This window comes from Suncus etruscus, chromosome 6 (assembly GCF_024139225.1).
Source record: "Suncus etruscus isolate mSunEtr1 chromosome 6, mSunEtr1.pri.cur, whole genome shotgun sequence".
Classification (NCBI taxonomy): Eukaryota; Metazoa; Chordata; class Mammalia; order Eulipotyphla; family Soricidae; genus Suncus; species Suncus etruscus.
This window is the reverse complement of record NC_064853.1, coordinates 95,351,119-95,369,433: the sequence shown is the minus strand read 5'-3', so window position 1 is coordinate 95,369,433 and position 18,315 is coordinate 95,351,119. Positions and strand designations below refer to the sequence as shown.

Below are 18,315 nucleotides of genomic sequence, written 5' to 3'. Positions count from 1 at the left end.
TTCTCTCTTTAGATAACTTTTTTTTAGCTATTCATTATTGCATATTTACTGAAATGCTTTCCTCTGAGAATGTCTTTATTTCCTCTTCATTCCTGAAGGATAGTTTTCCATAGGAGCAGGATTTCACACTAATATTTGTTCTTTTTGGCACTTGAAAAAAATTATACCTTCCCTTTGATCTCCATGATTTCTGACAAGAAACTCATTGTCATTTAATCTGTGGTTTTTTTTTTCCTTTCAGAATTTCCCCACTTCTACCACCGTTGCTTTCAAGACTTTTTTTTTTTAATTTCCAGAGCTTGAATATAGTATATCATGGCCTTGATTTCTTTTGGTTTATTTATCGTGGGATTTTTTCCTCTTCTTAATTCTGTAGGTTATGTTCTCTAGTCATATTTGAAAAAGCTTTCAACCATTATTTCCTTAGAGATTTTTGTAGTTCTCTTTTTATCTCCTTTCCTTTTGGCACTTCAATAACCCAAGTGTTAGCATTTTATGTTTGTTCAACTTGTCCTGTGGTCCCTGAGGCTTTGGCCACTTTTTTCATTTTATTTATCTCTGTCATTAGAATTAGGTAATTGCTGTTCTTTTTTCCATTTCATCAAAACTTTTCTCTCGCAGCTTTTTGTTGAACCTATTCACTGAGCCATTTTTATTCAGTTACTGTATGTTTCAGTTCTCTCTACTCTGGTTCTTTTTCCTTCTATTTTTGTACTGAGACTTTCTTTTCTGAAGCTCTCTGTACTTTTGCTTGTTTCAGACATGTTTGTAATTTCACTGAAAAATATTTTTTAAAAAGTCATAGATGCTTTAAAATTCTGGTTAGATGATTCTATAACGTCCATGTTGGTATATGTTGTCATTTTAATTCAGCTTGAGTTCTTGTTTCTTGCCATGGCAAGCAGTTTTTATTTTTGTCAAAACTTTATTTAAACTCCATGTTTTATAAAGTCATTCATAACACTGTTGTTTTTGGCAATGTTCCAGCACCAATTAATGTCTCACACCCTCAGTGTGACTTTCCTTCCACCATTGTCCCCATTTTTCTACCTCTCCCCCCTGACCTGCCCCCTTAGTAGGTAAAAAATAACGTATTTTATATTGGATAAGCAGGGTTTTTTATTTGCAGTGTTCTCAGTGGTTACTCGTGGCAGTACTTGGTGGGTATATAGGATGCTGGGGATCAAACTAGGGTAGTTCGTGTGCAAGGCAAGTGCCCTCCCTACTGTACTATATTACTAGGGGCCCTAGACAAGCAGTTTTTAAATGAAACCCAGGTATAATATTTTAAGACCCTGAAATTTTTGACTATTTTACTGGCTTTTTTTTTTTTTTTTTTTTTTTAAGTTTCTCTAGCAGGAAAGGTGTTGCTGCCTCTTATTGCCAGGAAAAGTGGAAGTCCAGTTTTTATGCAAACTATTGATGCCTTATGGCAGGGGTTGATGCTTGTCACCTGTGGTCTGGCTCTTTCTGTGGCTTTCATTGACATTAAGGGGGAACCTCATCTCCTTATTTTCCTGGAGATCCTGGAGCTCTACTGGGCCAGAGTTTTTAGATTCCTCATTAGAGTCCTGATGGGTAGATGTCTAGGTTCTTTTTCTGCTGTACCCAGTTATTTTCTCTGATGTCTGGCTGGAATAAAGAAATTGCTCTGTAAAGGTTTTCTCTCATGCTGTGTTGCTGCTTTTGTTTTTTTTTAGCCAGAGAGCTCTGACATTTGTTTGGATTTCTTTTATTTGCTCTCATTGTATTTCCTGATTAATGTTCTTCAGACCCAACATTGGGATATAAATCTGTACAAAATCCTTGAAATTCACTATCATGTCTGCATGAGATTTCTAGTTGGTCAAGTCAATATTCACTCTCTCAAGTCATCTTCTTTCCTCTCTGTCTCTGACTCTTTTGTCTTTCCCTCTCCCTGTCCCTTTTTTCATCCCTCTCTTCCTCTTTCTGGCCCTTTCTCCTTGGGTAAGTCATGTTGTTTTCACTTTTTTTTGGTCCATTTCACCTGTTTTATTTTTTAATTTAATATAGTTAATATTTATTAAGATATTATTTATTAATATATCATAATTAGTTTATTAAGATATCATGTCCAATGAGTTTTAATTTTATTTTTAATGAATATAAGCTATAGATTACACAATAAGAGAATGATTTTCCAAAAGAAACATTCATTTTTTACCTTATTTTGAAGTTGTTAATTTTTGTATATAATATCTTTATTTAAACATCTTGATTACAAATATGATTGTGATTAGGTTTCAGTCATGTAAAGAATACCCCCCCTTCACCAGTGCAACATTCCCACCACCAATGTCCCAAATCTCCCCCCATCCCACCCCACTCCCACCTGTACTCTAGACAGGCTTTCCAGTTCCCTCATTCATTCACATGGTCATGGTAGTTCTTAGTGTAGCGTTAACCTGTTTTATACTGCAAATATGTCACACGTATTTCATGCTCAGTAATTTCTTCAGACATGTCTTTTACTTAACTAAATTTTGGCTCTAATATGTTTGTAAGTGAATTTGCTAAGTTCTGATCCACCCCAATATGGATATTCTGTTTAGGTAGTCATTTTGTTTCTTTTTTTTAGGTAGTCACTTTGAAAAATGATTTGTTCTGTTTCAAGTCTTCCATATTTTCAGTTACTACTTCTATAAACATAACAAGCCCATTTATCTTGCAATTCTGATTGCTGTACCTTTGAAGTTTTGCTAATTTGAATCTACTGGGTTTTACTAGTTTTTAAAACTATGAGTCCTTGAGGTCTGAGAGATAGCACAGTAAAGAGAGGTAGTACAGTGGAAAGGTCCCTTGTCTTGTACACAGCCAACCTGGTTTCAATCCAGCATCTCATATAGTCCCCTGAGTACCACCACGTGTGGCCAAAAAAGCCCTGTAAGCCCTTATTATTATTTTTTTTTTAGTTTTTGGGTCACACCCAGCGGTGCTCAGGGGTTACTCCTGGCTGTCTGCTCAGAAATAGCTCCTGGCAGGCACGGGGGACCATATGGGACACCGGGATTCGAACCAACCACCTTTGGTCCTGGATCGGCTGCTTGCAAGGCAAACACCGCTGTGCTATCTCTCCGGGCCCAAGCCCTTATTTTTTGCAATTTCTTTTTATATATCTGTTTTTAAACACCTTGATTACAAATATGATTGTCTTTGGGTTTCAGTCATGTAAAGAACACCCCCCTTCACCAGGGCAACATTCCTATCACCAAAGTCCCAAATCTTCCTCCTCCCTACCCCCACCCCCGCCTGTACTTGAGACAGGCTTTCTACTTCTCTCATTTTATTTTTTGCAATTTAAATGGAAATTTCTCCAGAGGGGATTTGTTTTCACTTCTTCCAGGTGCCTAGAGGTACTAATACTTAATATTTTAGTCACCTAGGGAATATAAAGTTTGGGTAAAAAAAAATTAAAGGAAAGCTTTTGCTTACTAGTTATCTGTTTCTTCACTTATTTGCTAGGGTTAAGATATGAAAAATGTAGTAGATTTATTTTTAGTTTATTCTTAGACTGATAACAACTTATGAGGAGTTTCCTTTTAAATTATTTATGGTTTAAGTTTTTTCTCCTGTTCCCTGAGCTCTTGAAGTTTATAGAAATCAGAACCTAAGTTACCTATCCTTGCAGATGTCCTCAAAGAAAATATGTTTACTCTAATACTCACCTCTAATAGTTTCTGCTTTAAGTTTGTTTGTTCTTGGGCCACACTTGGAGGTTCTCATGGCTTTTGTCTCTGCATTTAGGAATCACTCCTGGAAGTGCTCTGGGGGCCATATGAGGTGCTGGGGATTGAACTTGGGTTGGCTGCATTCAAGGCAAATACTGTATTGCTGTGCTCTTGGTCTGGTCCCACAAAGTTTGCACTTTTAAATGGGTTTTGACATTGGAAACTCTTTAAATTTTGTCAGTTCATCAGTGTCATGAGAAATTTTAAAAAGTTAGAATTTTTAACTTTGCTTTTAGAAGGATTTGTCTGGTTACCTAGAATACGATATAGTCAGAAACAAATATTTAAAAATATTGTTACTAAAGTAACTTTGGTAAAAGTTACTCCAAAGTTTATTTTAACAATGTGAAATATAGATGCAAGCTCATATACATGCCATTTATGATGCAGTGAGCATATTGGTGATCTGTTTAATTTAACTATCAGACTTTAGACACATTCTGATACATCAAGATATTATCATGTGGTTACTTTTTGTTGAAGTGTCTCCATTCAAAATGCTGAGAAATTATCCACAAATAACCTGTGATTAGTTATAGTTGACATTTGAGTTAAATTGCAACTTAGTGAAATTATTTGATTTGACTAAGGTGGTAGTCATTTATTTATAGTTTAAAACTGTCAAACTATTTAAGAATTACTTTTTAAAGCCACAACAAGATACCACTCCACACCCACTAGGATGACAGTAATCAAAAGGACATATAATAACAAATCTTGGCAATGATGGTGATAAGTTAGAATTGTATGCTTTGCTGGCAGGAATGTAATTTTCCATTTTGGAAAGCAGTTTGGCAGTTACTCAAAATATTAAACATAGAGGTACCGTATGACTTAGCAGATATATACCCTCGAGAAATGAAACATATGTCTATACAAATACTTAAAAACAAACGTCATAGAGGCATTATCCATATCCAAAATGTGGCAATGATCCAAATGCTCATCATTTGGGGAATGGAAAAACAAATTACAGTACATCCATATTTGGACATTTAGCAATAAAAAAGGAGTAAAGTACTGATGTGTTACAACATGGATCAGTCTTTAAAAGAGCCTTAAATAAGCAGACCACAAAGCCACATATTGTATGATTCCATTTATAGGAAATGTTCCAAATTGACAAATTTGTAGAAAAGAAACAGAATCAGTAACATTCTTCCTCTTCCTTTCCATCTGAGACCACTCAGTCCCTTGTCATTTCATGTGTCTTTCTTCTTGTTCACTCAGTTTCTTTCCTTCTCACTATACTCTGGGGCCTAGAGTGTTCTTGTGTTTTTAGCTTCTAACATGACCCTGTGGACGATGGATCACTCAGGCCAGCTCTTCTTTACCTCTCACCTTGCAGCCTACTTCATGGTGATTAATTCAGCTTGTTTGAAGTTGTTTCATGACTCAGGAGACCTTGAAAATGTAGCCCTCCAGAGATAGAGTACAGTGTGTCTCATGCAGTGGCACAGAAATTCATAATGGGCTTAAAAATGTTCTTAAGAGTTATTTTTACATATTAACATGTTTTAAAGTCCTCAGCCACATTTCAAAGTTCAAATTTTATTTCCATATCACAGGCAGTCTGACATTTAGGAGTTGGCTGACTTAGGAAGTCTGTTTTTTAGTTGGATGAAAGCATTGTTTTAACTTGTTCTTAGGGTCTGAAAGTCGCTATTAAAACTTTATTCAACACCTCAGTATTATTTTCATGGGGACCCCTCACAAGCAGCCTCTGCTAGGTAGTATAGGCTGGAAAGTTCAATGCTCTGGCCTGGTGATGTGCTGTTGCTTAGGCCTAACTCGACTGGTGACCACATAGTCCAAATGGTACTGGAGGAACAATAGGCTCTACCCAATGGTGCTTGGTGGGCCATGTGATACAAAGGATCAAAGGCATGTGCTTCAGCCCTGTGCACTTTCACCTTGACCCAAACATGTTTTGAGGGTGGAGCAATAGAACAGTAGTAGGAGGGGCCGGAGAGATAGCATGGAGGTAAGGCGTTTGTTTGCCTGGCGTACAGAAGGTCGGTGGTTCGAATCCCGGCATCCCATATGGTCCCCCGAGCCTGCCAGGGGTAATTTCTGAGTGTAGAGCCAGGAGTAACCCCTGAGCACTGCCGGGTGTGACCCAAAAACCAAAATAAAATAAAATAAAATAAAATAAAATAAAATAAAATAAAAAAGGACAGTAGTAGGGTGCTTGCCTTGCATATAGGTGACATAGGTTTGATCCCTGATACCCCAGATGGTCCCCTGAGACTTACCATGGGTGATTCTTGAAAACAGAACCAATCAGAAGTGCTTGAGTACAGCTAAGTGTGGTAGGTGTGGCCCAAAACTAAACAAAAAATATGCCTTTTTTTCTCTAGTCACATACTATAGAAATGATCCCTGAAAGTATAGTCTTACATGCCTTTTTTATTGATTGATTTTGTTAGGCTACTGTCAGAGATATATTCTTATCAAAATGTGAGATTTCTTGGGCAAGGAGACTAACTACAGGCACTTTTGTATAATAATTACATATTTGCTTCTTGAACAGAATCTTCTAATAGAAGGTTGATTCCAGACATGTCAGTGTCTTGGTCAGACTATTAATTTAGATTTATTGGGGCCAGCAAGATACCTCAGGGATCAGGGGTACAGGTCTCTGATATGCAAGAACCGAAGTTTGATTCCCAGCACCCCACGTTCCCCCAAATATTGCTGTTGTGGTCTTGTTCACCTAGAACCTCTAGTAGCACTGTGTTACAAGACTCTGCCATGAAACCCTTTGGCCTGGTTGTTGGGAACGGCCCCAAGCTACCTGGGAACTCTCTTCTCAATCTATATCTTATATTATGTATATATACTTTGTTCAACGTTTATTTATTGAGACTGGAGAGAAATAAAAAGTATGTATTTGGGGACTGGAGAGAAAGCACTGGTGATAAGGGCTTGCTGTGCATGCAGCTGACCTCAGTGCAAATCCTGATCTCTATCCTGGATACCACATATGGTCTCCTGAACACTGGCAGGAGTTACTCTGAGCACAGAACCAGGAATATCCTCTCACCACTGCTGGGTGTGGTCCTCCTCCACCAAAATATTTATGTTCAGAAAGAAGTGTTTAGTTGCTAAGCAGAGTGATAGCATTTTTGTTCTCATATGCAAGTTTTAAAATATGAAGAAAGTATTAGTCTAAGCAGTTTCATATTAAAAAAAAAAAGGCAGACACTATAGTATCCATTCTTATTGTGCTATAAAATGTACAGTTCTGGCCAGGCCCGGTGGGGTCAGCACTGGAGGGCGCCAAGCCTTCACCTTTGCCGCCATTCAGGCTCCGGTGCCCAAGCCACCAATTTCGAGGGCAGAAGCTTGGTGTGGAGAGCCCACTGCATTCTTTCTCAGAGGCCGGTTTTGGCATGACTTTCTGAAATTTTTTGGCCATTGCAATGAATGATCTTGATCGAGAGATGTGAAAATGCTTGAAGGAAAAAGTACATGGAAAAAAGGATCAAGAGCAGGGAGCACGGTAATATGATGTGAAAGAGACTATTTAATCCAGAGGAAGCTGAGAAATAAAGTATATTTTCACTGCTACCTTGGCTGAGAGAAGACCTAAAGAGTCTGGATTGACTATTGGAAGAATCCTCAATCATTGGGTCTCCAGTGTCCTTTGAGTGGGAAGGGTCCCATAAAAATCAGCCATGGAAAGACCCAGAGAAACCTGGATTCTAAAAGTGTTGGCAGAGCCTTTAGCTTCTCTTCTAGCAGCTTTCTCCCTTCTCACAGGCATCCCTCCCCACCTCACCTAATGCTCTCTCAATAAAACAATCAATTTTAATCCCCCCCAAAAATGTACAGTTCTGAGTTTACTAGAGGCCTTTCCAATGTATCCCTTATAGACTGGCATTAGTGGGTCTTATCACTCATTTATCCAGCTCTGTAGCTATACCTGGGAAAAAGAAGACAAAGTCTTCTGTTTTTTTATTATTTTAATTTTTTGGCCACACCTGGTGGTCCTCAAGAGGCACTCCTTGTTTAGTGCTTGGAGACCATGTGGTACCTGGAAATGAACCTATAGGCAAAGTGCACCTTCAGTCCAATGAGTTATCTCGTGGCCTTCCCTTGTGCATTTTCATAGGACAAGAGAACTGTTACTTCATAAAACACATTGTCTAACAAAAACAGAAGTAAAATCAGTTTTGGGTAGTTCTATCTTACGGTTTCAGAATATTATTCTTTCAGAAGCTGTACATTGGAAGATAGAGCTCATCGGCCTGATGTCCTGTGTATGGAGCATCAAATGACAGGTCTGGACAGACCCGTCAGCTATTGCTTTGTATGAAACATTCATTCCTGTATGTCAAGTTGTGAACATTAGACCCATTTATTAAGTACCGTTTTCTGTCATGCAGTGCTTAATTGGTTCTAAAATACAAAGATAAGAGACCAGAGAGATAAAATAGCAGATAAGGTAATTGCCGTGCACACATCTGACCTGGGTTCAAGTTTTGACACCAGATATGGTCTCCTGAGTGATCCCTGTGTACAGAGTGAAGGGTATGCCCTGAGCATTGCCAGGTGTGGCCTAAAACCCAAAAAAAATTTTAAGAGACTTCTTTTTAGTGCATATCACTTAGATGTGTCTTAATTAACACAAATTGCAATGCCAGCATCAATGTGTTAAGGATCTTCTAGACATGCAAGAAAGCTTTTCACATGTAGCAAGCACCTATAGTTAATGGGACTCTTTGATAAAACGTTGTAGAGTTGGGCATTGGACTGTGTTAAAAGTATTTAGTCTTCTAGAGAAGTAAGAAAATTCTTTAGATGTAGCAAAGATCTATTGTGTATTGGGCTCCGTTGAAAGGTTTCCCTACAATCTTATATAATCCTCTGTGAATGGTATCATCTCATTATTGAGGGGCAGATAGTTAGGGGCTTTAGGATATGGCTTTAGCACCCAGACGTTACCATTTACTGTCTAATCTGAGGTAGCCAATAAGTTACTTCTCTGAATTTCAGTCTTCTCATCTGTAAGAAGACAACTAACCTCATGGAGTTACTGTGAAGATTGAATAAATTAACATGAATCACAGGGTCAGTAAGCTATGTGGTACATGCTAATAAGTGCTCTCTTTTACAGATAAAAGAATTGAGACTCAGAAATTAAGTGTCTTGCCACAGGATAAATATTAGTTATTTGACAAATTAGAATTCAAGATCTCTTTCCCTTCACCTTACACTCAGACACAATAGATTGATTTGAAAGAATATTTGTGCACTAAGCTCATTGCAGCCCTTAGTATCATAGTCAGGACAAGGAAACACAAATGTCCAGCAACTAATGAGTAATAAAGAAGTTCTGGTCTATATAGACTATGGAATATAGTTCAGCTGTAAGAAAAGATGAAATCATGCAGTTTGCTGCAACTTGGGTGGATTGGAGGTCATCATGTTAAAAAAGGTGGGTCAGAGGGAGAAGGACAGGTATGGATGATCTCACTCATCTATGGTGCATAGAGAAACAAGACAAAGCAAAACAAGGGAGTGAAGATACCAAATAATGATAAACTCATTGTCCCAGGATCATAGAACTAAGAATGCCAAGGATGGAGGAAGTAGGAAAGTGGGAATGAGATGGACTGGATTAGTGAAAGGTCATGGGCACTTTGGTGGTGGTGAGGGTGTGTTAGTTGCATGCACCAACATCATAAGCATTGGACTGGAGAGATGTAAACGGGTAAGGCACTTGCTTTGCTGGTGACCAACCCAGATTCAATCCCTGGGTTGATATATGGTCCCTGAGTACTGCCAATAATGATTCCTGAGAATAGAGTCAGGAGAAAACTCTGAATAATATTATGTTTCTATATAATGGCTGTTGTAAATAATGTTGCCATGAACATGAGGATGAGGATATCTTTCTAAATTAGTGTTTTCATTTTCCTTGGGTAAGTCACCAAAGTGGAATTGCTGTATCATATAGTAGTACAACTCTTTATATTGTATTTCGAAGTGGTTACACTAGAATTTGCTTTTTTGCTGACAGTGCATGAGTGTTTCCTCTTCTCCACATCCTTACCAGCACTTGATGTTTTGTGTATATATATATTTTTTTTCCACATTTTTTATTTTTAAAGATTTTACAAATCTTTCACAGTAATATTTCTTGTATATTTTTAAAAAATTTTATTTTATTGATATCAATGTGTGATATACAAAGTCCTTTATAGTTGAATTTCAGATATACAGCGAATCAGGGCATTTCCCAGCAACAGTGTTGACCTCTCTCTGTATACCACCACCCTTTGCTCCCTGGTTTGCCAGTAGATTAGGTCCATTTAAGTTTAGATTGTTAAAGTTTAGGCCTCTTGATTTTATTGTTGTTGATTTTGGCTTGAATATTTTGTTCTGTCCTTTTTTACTCCACCAATGCACCTGAGACCATTTGGCCCTGGGCCCCCATCCTTTCTTTGTTCTTTTTTTCTTAATTTTATAGAAAACTGCAGAAGTATGAGGTAAAACAAAGTAATCCTTGTCCCAAGGTTCTATGAAAAAGACAGGAGCCCTATCTAAAAGATAAAAAAAAAATAAACAATAAGGAAAAAAAGGTGGCAGTTTTTTTTGTTTTGCATAGATGCAGCAAATGTTTGGGAAAATAGAAAGGAAAAGCCTGGGCCTGGAGAGATAGCACAGCGGCATTTGCCTTGCAAGCAGCCGATTCAGGACCAAAGGTGGTTGGTTCGAATCCCGGTGTCCCGTATGGTCCCCCTGTGCCTGCCAGGAGCTATTTCTGAGCAGACAGCCAGGAGTAACCCCTGAGTACCACTGTGTGTGGCCCCCCCCCAAAAAAAAAAAAAGAAAAGAAAGGAAAAGCCTTTGGCCTAAAAACAGGGAGCTCCTACCCTGAAGCATCTTGCCATGAGACCAAATATAGGCTCCAGCATACTAAGCTGTCTAACCCCAAAGTCTTTCTTCATGGTACCAGTAAAAGTTCTCCTCAATTATGGTTGTTGCAGTCAGGTTTCTATAATTAGAGATCTTGGTTTTTGCACAGACCCTATTTCGTTGAGGTCAGAATGTTACAGAGCGTCTTCTGGTTCCATCACACCATTTGGTGGTGTTGCAGGAAAACCTACCCTGAAAGCAAATTGTTGCTGTTTCCAAGTCATCATATGGGGCCGGAGAGATAGCACAGTGGCATTTACCTTGCAAGCAGCCATCCCTGGACCAAAGGTGGTTGGTTCAAATCCCGGTGTCCCATATTGTCCCCCGTGCCTGCCAGGAGCTATCCCTGAGCACCGCCGGGTGTGGCCCAAAAACCAAAAATCAAAAAAAAAAAAAAAGAAAAAAGAAAAAAAAAAGAAATTATATGAATTCACTCTGAACAAGTTGGTTCTAGGGCAGCATTAGGGCCTTCCCTTGTACAAGTTCAATTCCTGGTGCTGATGCAGAAAACCATGCTGGTTCCAAATATTTTTTTTTTTAAATAATCACTGTTCTGACAGGTGTGTTTTATGGTTTGTGTTTTTGGAAGGGGAAATACCTTTTTATTTACCTTCCTTGGTACCCTTCCTTAGGAAAATGTCTATTTAGTATTATCAATTTTCTGTATGAGTTCCCAAATGATGGGTAGGTGCTGGGGTTCAAGCCTATTGAGCGTGAAGTTAGACCACTGTGTTATCTATTAATTTAATAAAGTTTATCAAGAAATAATGTTAGAGTGGATTTTTAAAATGAGAAAAAGGGAAATAAGCTCTTAGCAAGTTGAGCTTTAGGAGTGATAGTTGTCATTTTAATTTTAACCTCCCACTTTTTATTGTGTTTACTTTATATTCAACACAGTCCTTTTTCTTAATAGATTTTAGAAAGTCAAGTCATTAAAGTTTAAGTTACATGTGGGTAAATTCAGGCATTTTTGGAGGTAGAGTTAAATGCATTTAAATATAATGTGTGATTGATGTATAACCACCATATTAAGATGCAGATTACTTTTACCAGTCCTAAAGTTCTCTTCATGCCCTTTTTGTTGTTGTTGTTGTTGTTTTTGTTTTTGGGCCACACCCAGTGGTGCTCAGGGGTTACTCCTGGCTGTCTGCTCAGAAATAGCTCCTGGCAGGCACGAGGGACCATATGGGACACTGGGATTCGAACCAACCACCTTTGGTCCTGGATCGGCTGCTTGCAAGGCAAATGCCGCTGTGCTATCTCTCTGGGCCCCCTTTTGTGATCAGTATTGTATCACCAGGCATAGCGAACCACAGCCTCTGAATTCTGTTCTCTGCAATTTTGTCTTTTCTAGATATTATATAAATTTTATATGCTATGAATTACATAATATGAAAAATTTTATATTTTAATAATATTTCAGGCTATTATAGAAAATGAATCAGATGATACGGAGCTTCCTTCATTTAATGAAAATCTCTTGAGATTCATTCATCCGCTCCAGTGTATCTATAGTTTTTTTTACTGTAATTTTCTATCCCATTGTCTGATTGTACCACAGTTTATTTATCTTTTTATCACTTACTTTGGGGATGTTTCTAGTTTTTGCTAATAAAAAAATAGCTGTTTAAATATCTGCACACATATTTTAGTAGGGATATATATTTCTTAATTTTTCTGAAGTAAATACCTAATACTGGGTTTTTTTGTATTATTAAAGGATAGGATAGTTCTCTCTCTCTCTCTCTCTCTCTCTCTCTCTCTCTCTCTCTCTCTCTCTCTCTCTCTCTCTCTCTCTCTCACTCCCCCCCCCCTCAGAAATCACTCCTGTCAGGCTCGGAGGACCATATATAGGATGTCAAGGATCAAACCCTGGTTGGTCTTGCAAGGCAAATGCTCTACCCACTATACTGTCACTCCAGTCCTCCTAGGGTAGAAAGGCTGTCAAACTCTTTCCCAGAGTTTCTGTTCTATGTTACATTCCTACCAGCTATATATGAATGAGCACTCCTATTCTGCATCTGGGTAAACTCCTGGTTATTTATAAACTCAGGTTTATTTTCTTGGGGGGAGGGCACACCCATTTGACACTCAGGGGGTTACTCCTGGCTATGCGCTCAGAAATCACCCTTGGCTTGGGGGGACCATATGGGACGCCAGGGGATCAAACCGAGGTCTGTTCTAGGCTAGTGCTTGCAAGGCAGACCCCTTACCTCTAGTGCCACCTCTCCAGCTCCATCCTGGTGTTCTCGGTTTAAAAAAATACTCAATTGAATTGTTGATTCTCATTGTCCTTTTAATAAGGTTTCTCTAATTACTACTGGTTAACGGCTTTTCATATATTTATTTGCCAACTGTATAATCTGGTAACATTTCTGTTCAGATTGTCTTATGTATTTAAGTTATTTTTTTTTATAAATTCAGCATATTTTATGTTGTTTTAGTTTTTCAGATATATATTTGCAAATATATTCTCTTGGCCTGTGATTTCTCTTTTAATTTTCTTAGAGTAATAACCAATTTAACAGTTTTGGGCCACACTCAGAGGTTTAAGGGATTACTCCTGGCTCTCTGTGTCTAGGGATCACTCCTGGCATGGCTTGGGGAACCATATGGGGCTTTAGGGATCTCATCCAGGTTGTCAATGCAAGTATCCTATCCTTTATACTGTCTCTCCAGTTTATATTTAAAAATCCTTTTTTTGTTTTGTTTTGTTTTGTTTTGTTTTGGGGCCACATCCTGCAGCACTCAGGGGTTACTCCTGGCACAGAGCTCAGAAATTGCTCCTGGCAGACTCGGGAGACCATCTGGGATGCTGGGAATCGAACCTGGGTCTGACCTGGGTTGGCTGCTTGTAAGGCAAATGCCCTACCGCTGTGCTATCACTCTGACCCCATATTTAAGAATTCTTTACCTAATTCAAGGTCACAAAGATTTCTTTCTGTGTGTTTTTCTTTTTTGGTGTAAGTTTTGTACTTAATTTTGTGACCCCTTTATAGGGTTAGGTGTTTCTTTTGTTTTGTTTTTGGGCCACACCCAGTGATGCTCAGGGGTTACTCCTGGCTATATGCTCAGAAAGGCTCCTGGCTTGGGGGAGCATATGGGACTCTGGGGATCGAACCCAGGTCCATCCTGGGTCAGCGTGTGCAAGGCAAATACCCTACTGTTATGCTATCACTCTGGCCCTTATAGTGTTAGTTTTGTTTTTTTAAATATTGTTAGGTATTGAGAATTTAGTTTTTAATTTTTAGTTGGTGGGGGTATGTTTTGGGGGTTACACTGAGTGGGGCTTGGGACTGTTCCTAGATCTGTGCTTTGGAGTGAACCTTGGTGGTGCTTAGGAAACAAGATGAGGTGCTGGGGATTCATAACAGGGTTGATAGAGTGCAAAGCAAGCATCTTAACTCTAGAACTATTTCTGCATTTTGTTCTGTCTGTTTCATGTGCTGAATACTTTCCTTTCTTCAGTACTTTACATTGTTATTGGGTTATATAAATTTAGGATAGTTAGATCTTCTTGGTCAATTGTCCCTTTTATGTAAGGGGCATTATGTAACACCCCTTTTTATCCATTGTAATAGTCCTTGTTCTAAAATCTACTTTGGCACAAATATAGTAAGCTTGACTTTCTGTTGATTAATGTTTATATGTTATCCCTTTATTTTTATTATTTTTTATTTTTGAGTCACATCTGGCAGTGCTCAGGGCTATTCCCAGCCAATGCTGGGTGGGGGGATTGGGTATGCTTTGGGGGATCATACAGTACTGGGATTAAATCTGGACCTCTTGCATGCTAGACATGCAATAAGCCTTTGAGATGTCTTTTCTCCAGCCCTATCCTTTTACATTTAAGTTTTTTTTAATGTTTAAAAGACAATTTATGGATGGGATTTTACTTATTTATTTTTAATAGTTAGACATTGTGACTTTCCTTGATTCTCTTATATATATGGCTTGGTTACTCCTGTTTCACATATCTTTTTTGTTTTGTTTTGTTTTTGGGCCACACCCAGCGGTGCTCAGGGGTTACTCCTGGCTGTCTGCTCAGAAATAGCTCCTGGCAGGCACGGGGGACCATATGGGACACCGGGATTCAAACCAACCACCTTTGGTCCTGGATTGGCTGCTTGCAAGGCAAACGCCTCTGTGCTATCTCTCCGGGCCCTGTTTCACATATCTTGTTATATTCTCCTTCCTTACTCTTCCATCTGCTTGTTCTAAATCAGTTTGTAGAACTAAAAATAATTGGGGACTCTGGGGAAAGGCATTTTGGGCTACACCCAGCGGTACAAAGCTTAGTGCTTGGAAGTCATTCCTGGAGAGTCTCATGAGCTTGAGGTGCATGAGGAGCATGGAATCAAACCTAGACTTCTGATGTACAAAATATGCATTCTAGCCCCTTGAGCTAGACCCTCTAAAGAATTCATTTTCACCTATATCATTGTTCTTTTCAGACTGAATTCAGGGCCTCACACTTGCAAGGCAGGTGCTTAACTAGGGAGTCATATCTTCAGCTCTATCCATTATTCTTTATCTTTTTTAAAAATAATTTTTATTGGAACCATGTGAATTACAAGTCCTTCAAAGTTGGATTTTAGGCATATAGTGACAGTGAATTAGGTCATCTCCACTACCAGTGTTGATGTCCCTCCACCAAAATTCCCAGCCTGCATTCTATACCTCCACCTTTAGCCCCCTGACCTGCCAGTGCAAAGGCCCATTTTAAGTATAGATTGTTATAGTTTGAATCTCTTGATTATATTGTTGTTGACTTTGGCCTGGGTATTTAGTTCTGTCCTTTTATCTCCACCAATGCACCTGAGACCACTTGGCCCTAGTTCCCCATCCTCTTTTTTAATTCTTCTTCTCAATTTTGTAGAGAAATACAGAAATATGAGGTAAAACAAAGTAATTAATGTCCCAAGGTTTTATGAGAAAGGTGTGAACGCCTAACTAGAAGATATAAATAAAATTTAAGAATTAAATAAAAGGTCATGGTAGGTTTTTTGTTTTGTTTTGTTTTGCATAGGCACAGCAAATGTTGGGGGGAAATTAGAAAGGAAATAACCTTAAATACCCTTAAAACAAAGAACAAAAAGAATTATAATTATTAAGGAAATACATCTAAATAAATATATAAAGGAAACATACATAGCTTCTTTAAGTCTTTTGAAATAGTCTGGGTGAGTGTAAAAATCTAGAGCACAATTTAAACCTGCGATATGGTCTTGTGGAGTCTGAAAAATTGTTCGCAAAAGTCAGGGATCAGGTGGTGTCCTTGTGCTGAGGGTCTGTCTGGAGCCAAGTCCAGTAGGGAGCAACAGTCCCCAGTGAAGTGAGGTGGAAGAAAAGGGGCCACATAGAATGAATGAATCAGCAGGAGTGGTAGCAGCAGCTTCTTCCCAGGCTGAGGCAAGGCAGGCTGGGAGGCTGTCCTTTCACTTTGGGAGCCAGCTGGCAGCTTCTAGCCATTATTCTTGAACTGTTTCTGCTATGAATATTCCTTCTCTTACTCTATTGTACCCTACCTCCCATCTCAATCCGTTGAGATTCTCTAAATATAGTTTTTGTCCCAAAACTCCCTACTTGAATTCTACTTTTATAGAAAGCTTTCTGACCATCCTGGCTGAAGTAGTACAACTCATTCTTTGTGATAGTATCATGCTTCTCCTTTTAGCCATCATCACAGTCTTCATTTGCTTTGTTTTGTCCATTATGTTTAGTTTCTCTTATTAGTACAACATTCTGATGGTATAGGGATCATGTCTCATTTTTACTAAATGAATGATTAGCATTCTCTAGTGCAGTGCCTGGCATATAGAATATATTCATTGGTTGAAAAAATTAATAATTTTTCCAAAATTTCTCATTCTGCAGCATTCACATAGCCTCATATCATAATGAAATTTTGAGTTAGTTAACCCAATTCTGAATTGGTCATAAAAGCTAATCCTAATACATTTTTATTCATTACCTCTTGGTTGTAGCCACAATTTTCAGTAAAGAGTTAATATTAATTTTAACTAATCACTTTTTTGAAAAACTGAGAAATTGTTTCTCAAAGTAACTGCTTCAGTTTACATTCTCTCAGGCAGTTTAGACTCCTACTTAGCCTCATTCTTGCCAAACCTTGTTGAAAAGTCACTCATAGGTAGGTGTGTGGAAATATTTTTCCCGTATTTTATAGGCTATCTTTTTCCTTTCGCAAAGCACAGGATTTTTTTTAAATTGTGCTAAAATACAATCGATTCTTTTGTTACACATTCTTTTGGAGGCATGTCTAACAAGATAATTCCTAATTCATAGTCGTAAAGATTTAATTTGATGTTTTCTTCTAAGAGTTTTAGAGCTTCACCTTTTATAATTTTGCCCTCCGTGGGGATGTTCTGTGATATCTTCTGAGTTGATTTCCTTATGTGTCTAATTTCTTTCTTTTGCATGTTTATAATCTCATTGATATGCCCAGCATTCACATAAACTCTTGGACATATGGAATACATTGGTAATAGTTATTTTCATGTTTTATAACTTTAACAACAGTGTCAGTTATGAATAGATTTTAATTGATAGTTCCCACATTGTAGGTTATTCTTTCCTTCTATTCAGTATGCTTATCTTTGATTGGTTGTTAGCCTCTAAAAATTTTACCTTTTTTGGTGTGTGTGTTGAGTGCACTGGTGTGCTAAGGTCTTACTTAGCACTCTGTGCTCAGGAATCAGTCCTGAAAGACTCAGGGAACCATTTGGAGTGGTGGGGATTGAGTACAGCTGTGTGCAATGCAGATCCCTTATTCACTGTGCTATATCACTCTGGCCCCATGAACCTTACTTTTTTTGCTGAGTACTTTTTTATTTCTAGGAACATTCTTTTTTGTTGTTGTTGTTATTGTTTTTTGTTTTTGGTTTTTTTTGGGTCACCCCCAGCAGTGCTCATGGGTTACTCCTGGCTCTAGGCTCAGAAATCGCCCCTGGCAGGTACAGGGGACCATATGGGATGCCAGGATTCGAACCACCGTCCTTCTGCATGAAAGGCAAACGCCTTCCCTCCATGCTGTCTCTCTGCCCCAACTAGGAACATTCTTGAGTGTAGTTTTTGTTGGCTTGTTTGTTTGTTTTTGTTTTTGTTTTCTTGGGTCACATCCAGCGGCACTCAGAGTTACTCCTGGCTCTGCATTCAGAAATCGCACCTGGCAGGCACCAGGGACCATATGGGATGCTGGGATTTGAACCACCGTCATCTGCAGTTGATCTGCATCTACAGCATCTACAGCTGCGTGCAAGTCAAATGCCCTACCGTTGTGCTATCTTTTTAGCCTCGCATTCTTGAGTGTAGTTGTGATATTTAGTTAATTGGAAACAATTATTCTTTGAGGTTTTCTTTTGTCATATGTTATGTGGGTCAAAATGAAAGCTCAGTCTAAGACTAGTTTTTCTTTAAGAGGCGCTTTCTGACTGTCCTCAATACCTTGAAAAAAGGCTACGTTTCTAATCTTCCTCTTCCTTCTAATCCTTGTCATTCTTTCCACGGATTTGTAGTTTCCTCATATGGAGGTACTAATCTTGGGATAGTGTCAAGTGCTCAGGGGCCTCCACAGCTGCAGAGGAAGATGTTCCGCATGTCACACAGGGCCTTCCCTCTC

The 18,315-nt window shown here is 38.6% G+C and overlaps 1 protein-coding gene and 1 pseudogene across 1 annotated transcript in view; one reads left to right on the top strand and one right to left on the bottom strand.

The window, feature by feature from the left end:
* The window catches only part of C6H3orf70 (chromosome 6 C3orf70 homolog), a 61,646-nt gene that overhangs the window by 21,700 nt on the left and 21,631 nt on the right, over nt 1-18,315 (top strand). The gene's annotated exons all lie outside the window — the stretch shown is intronic.
* On the bottom strand, nt 6,077-6,147 carry LOC126012812 (uncharacterized; annotated as a pseudogene).